Here is a 4,951-nt window from a genome sequence, read left to right on the forward strand (position 1 = left end):
TGGGATGGAATATCTCATTCCCTGTCCCTTTTGAATTTTGGGGAAAATGGAGGGCACTCTAAATTCTTTTATCTTGGATTGCTTGTTTGTTTGTTTTGGGGGTAATGAAAACTGAACATAGACCCTTTTGCATGATAAGCAAGCAAAGTACTGCTTAACTTCGTCTTCAGCTGTCTTTCTGCTATTTTTCTGAGAAAATCTTGCTATGTAGCCACGGCTGACCTGGTACTCACTATGCAGCGGTGCAAACTCACAGCAATCCTCCTGTCTCAGACTCCTGAGTAGCTGGGATTGTAGGCCTATGCCAGCAGGCTAAACTTTGACAGATTTCATAATGACATCCAGGTTTGAAAGGAGACAAAAATAGACAGGAAATGATATGCAATTTAGAGGAAGTTAAAGAAAATGAACCTGTTCCTTTTCTCCTTTCCTCACCTCCAGTCCTGCTACTGTAGCACTTACATTTGAAAAAAACCACGAGAAATGGTAGAAACTATTAGTAGCAGCATGAAACACAAATGACTGGGGTGCATTAAGTACACTGAATATTTGAGGAATGTCAAAGACTCATAGGCTTATTACATACATGCACCAGTGCTTAAAAGGAGGCCAAGGTCACCTTGAACCCTTGAAATATAACCAAGGTAATAATGGCAACAAAAACAAGATTCTAATAATAAGAATCCCTAAGTAGTCATGTAGCCCTTAACAGCCTCAATGGCCCATATAGCAGCTTCTCAGATATGAGCAATGTGTGGGCCCCCTGTGCCAGGAAGAGTTCACTGAATCCCTTAGTGTTGATGATTTATTTTAACATTAAATATATGACATCATAAAATGACAGATAAACTCCTGATGCTTTATGCCATTAGACAACTGTAACACCAGAAGGATTTTGCATGTTGAACATAAACAAATTAAATAATCAATGCAACTTGAGTTATCAATATTCAGTTAGTATGTTGGATGGCATTGATTTGTTGAAATAAAAGCTCATTCTCGAATGTGAATATTATTATGCGTATTGTTAAAAACAGTTCCTTTGAATTGATTTGATATGGTCTGCCTTCATGTAGAGTAAACATTTATGAATTGGGGTTGGCCTCTGTTCTTTTTGCTTGGATCCAAAATAGTACTCTTCGGCACTATTAGGATTATGAATGGAGATGCAACAAATTCTGTTGCTAACTTCATTCCAGTAAGTGGTTCTGAGTTCATCATCCTAGGATACACCAGGAGGATCAGTTTCAGAGACACAGGCAAAGAAGAGCATAAGTGTTGGACTCTGGCAGATCTTTAAATTGTGTCCTAGCTCTGGCTTTTCCACGTGCCAGCTGTGTGTTCTTGGGTAAGTTACCTAACTTCTCTGTTCCTCAGCTTACCTCCTCTCTAAAATGGGGAGGAAAATAATAGCACTTTAATTTTTTCTGACAAGGTCAGCAAGATGCTTCCATGGTAAAGGCAATTCCTACCAAGCTTGACAAGCTGAGTTCGGTCCCTGGGACTCACACGATGAAAGGAAAGAACCAATTCCTCCAGGTTGTTGTCTGACCTCCACACATGTCCTATGTTATGCACTCAAACACAGAGACTAAATAAATAAATGAATGAATGACCGTAATTATTTTCAAAACCAGCCAGCTGACATGTTGGTACACACCTTTACTTCCAGCATTCAGGAGGTAAAGGCAGGTGGATCTCTACAAGTTCAAGGCTAGCCTGGTCTATATGGTGAGTTCCAGGCCAGCCAGAGCTACAAACTGAGACAATGTCTCAAACAAACAAACAAACAAACACAGCCAACAGAAATAGGCACCATGACCTACTTTCCCGACACGTGCCGTGTTTTAAGAGTGAAACTCTAGAGAAACTAGAAGTCACTCTGTCACTTCGCAGCTCCTCTGTAACTTGAGAACGACACGGGCAGTTTGCAAAAAGACATTCCTCTGCCCCCCACTCTGTGCTCCCCATATCTGCATCTATTGACTCAGGTTCGTGTTTTAGAGTAGAACTGGAAATGGCCATACAGGGAGACAGAAAAAAGACAATGCACATAAACAATTGGGAATCTGTGGAACAAATGCCTGTAGACAGCTGATGTTATCTAAAGCCCACCGACAGGGCCTTGCTTATTTGCTTCCTGGCTTGGAATGACTCCCTTGATTCCTGAGGCCCCCAAGGTTGAAAATAGCTCAGCCACCTGCCAATGGTTGGTGTATTTTTAGGTCTAGCAGGACTGGAAACCCAGCTCTGTATGCCTGGAACTTGAGCCAGGCTGCTTGGTGGGTCTTTCGCCTCCATTGGTGGCTTGGTCTGGGCTGCTAGATACAATATCCCAGTGGAAGAAAGAGCTACTAGAATAGACTGGGACAGAGAGAGGAAGATGTGTTTGCTTGGGGAACATGTATGCCAGGTTTTAGCTGATAGGTATATGGTAAAAGGATATAGGTAAGTTTCATAAAAGGCAGGAACCCACAACAAACAAAAATAATAGCATCAGACTGTTTCAAAAATGCTGTTGGGGCTTGAAATGTAACTCAGATTTGCCTACTGTACAAGGGCCTGGGTTTGATCCTTAGCACTACAAAACAAATAACCCCCCACCACACACACTGTACTGACCAGGCCTAACCACACAAGTCTGTAATCCTATCTCCTAGGGAAACTGTGGGAAGAATATTGAGAATGCTAAGATTTCCTGGGCCACAGGAAGAGTTCAAGTCCAGCCTTGGCAACTTTCCAAGACTGTTTCAAAGTGAGAAGAGGGATAGGTATATCTCCCAATGGTGTGTTCTTTTGACTATCAGAAGTGAGGCCCTGGGTTCAGTTCCCAGAGCCACAGAAAAATTTCTAACATGCCAAAGTAGATGGAGAAAAGTCCATGTCAAAGACACACTCTCAAAAGAAATCAAATGAGAGGCTGAGGGTATAGCATAATGGTAGAGCACTTGCTTAAGATATACGAGACCCTAGATTAGATCCCCAATAATCTTTTAAAAAGCGAGATGAGTCACCTTATGGTCATAATCGCAGCACTCTGGAGGCTGAGGCAAGACGATTGTCAAAGGACATTCTTGGATATATAGCAAGTGCAGGCTAGCCTAGGTTACAGAGTGAAACTTTGTAGAGAAAAAATGCTGAGTGTTGTGGCACATGCCTTTATCCCAGCACTCAGGAGGCAGAAGCAGGCACAGGTGGATCTCTTTGAGTTCAAGGCCAGCCTGGTCTACAATGAGAGTTCTAGTCCTGCCAGATCTATATGGTGAGTCCATGTCTCAAAATAGGCTTGAGCAAAAATGTCTTTATCTTTTATACATGGTAGGCAGCCCAACCCAACACATTTGAAATTAATACATATGCTCTTGTCAAATTATATTATAATAAGCCAAGGATTGTGCTCTCTCAGTTTTTAAAGTTCTGATGTAGCCCAGGCTAGCCTTGAATTCTCTGTGTAGTCAAGAATGACTGAACTGCTGATTCTCCTGCCTCCAATCTTCCAAGTGTTAGGATTACAGGCATCTACTACCAAACACCTCAGGCCTTTCCCCTTTATTACTATACTACTGAATAATAAGAATAAGAATAAAATTCTCTACTATGGAATAATCCTTCTGTACACTATGAGTATGTATTACTCTCATTGGTTTTAATAAAAAGCTGATAAGCCAGTAGCCAGGAAGGAAGTTACATGGGAAAGCCAAACTGAGAATGATGGGAAAGAGGAGGGTGGAGTCAGAGGTATGCCAGCCAGCTGCCCAGGAAACAAGACATGATAGAGGACAGGTAAAGCCATGTGCTACGTGGCAATACATAGATTAATCGAAACGGGTTAATTTAAATGTAAGTGTTAGCTGGCAACAAGCCTGAGCTATTGGCCCAGCATTTGTGTGTTTATTTGGAAGCAGGTGGTTGGGATAGAAAAATCTATTGCTCTATCTTGATAATCCAAGCCCTTCTTTTAGCCCAACATGACATCCCATTATGTGGAACGCACACATCCAGATAGGGAAGAGATGAATAGATGAGATAGTAGGACATGAGAACCTAAGCTAATAAGGAACCCAGAAAACATTTCCCTGAGCTGGTTTTGTTAGTCTGTATCACCAACACTTGGAATACTGAAAAGGAGGACTGCAAGTCAGTACAAGACTGGCTAGGGTTATAAAGTGATAGCCTAGGCAAGACCTTGTCACAAAATGAAAAATAAAGGGCTTGGGGTGACAGCATACCTTTTTTGAAATTTTAACCAGTTTATTATAGGTCTGGCAGAGTAAAGAGACTAAGAGAGAAGAGGAAAAGGGTTAATGACTGACCGCCATGGCCAGTGGCCATAGAGAGGCAGAGAGAGCATAAGAGAAGAGAAGAGAAGAGAAGAGAGAAGAGAAGAGGAGAAGAGAAGAAGAGAAGAAGAGAAGAAGAGAAGAGAAGAGAGACCTAAGTGGGCAGGGTCTGTCTTTTAAAGGGGTCCTTTGCACCTGTGAGCAGACTTAGTTCCCATGGAACCCTGGGCTGACCAGAGTACTGCCTGAGTGGATTTCACCAGGTAACAGGGGCAGGCCAGCATAATGCCTGAACCTTTCAATCCCACCTTTACTTATTATTTTTAAAAGGTGGGGTGTTAGACATGGCAGATTAAGGAATAAGGGCGTCGAATTCTCAAGACTGCTTCCTGATGCCGTGGGGAGCGTTGACCATCTTTGGGGGACCCAAGAAAGTTGAGGTGCTGTCATGTCCTGGGGTATCTGGTTGTTTCATCACAGTCCACACTGTACGGAACTCCCTGGCACCTCTTAGACCTGGCAAGATGTTGGCAGAGCAGACGACAAGGTTAAGTGTAGGAAAAAAATTTTTCTTAGGTCCTGGTATTTGAGGGGAAGATTGTAAGATGAGGGAGGGGTTCCCGAGGAGTCCCAACATGAGGGAAGGGAGTCCTGGGACCAGGGAAAGATTG

This window comes from Cricetulus griseus, chromosome X (assembly GCF_003668045.3).
Source record: "Cricetulus griseus strain 17A/GY chromosome X, alternate assembly CriGri-PICRH-1.0, whole genome shotgun sequence".
Taxonomy (NCBI): Eukaryota; Metazoa; Chordata; class Mammalia; order Rodentia; family Cricetidae; genus Cricetulus; species Cricetulus griseus.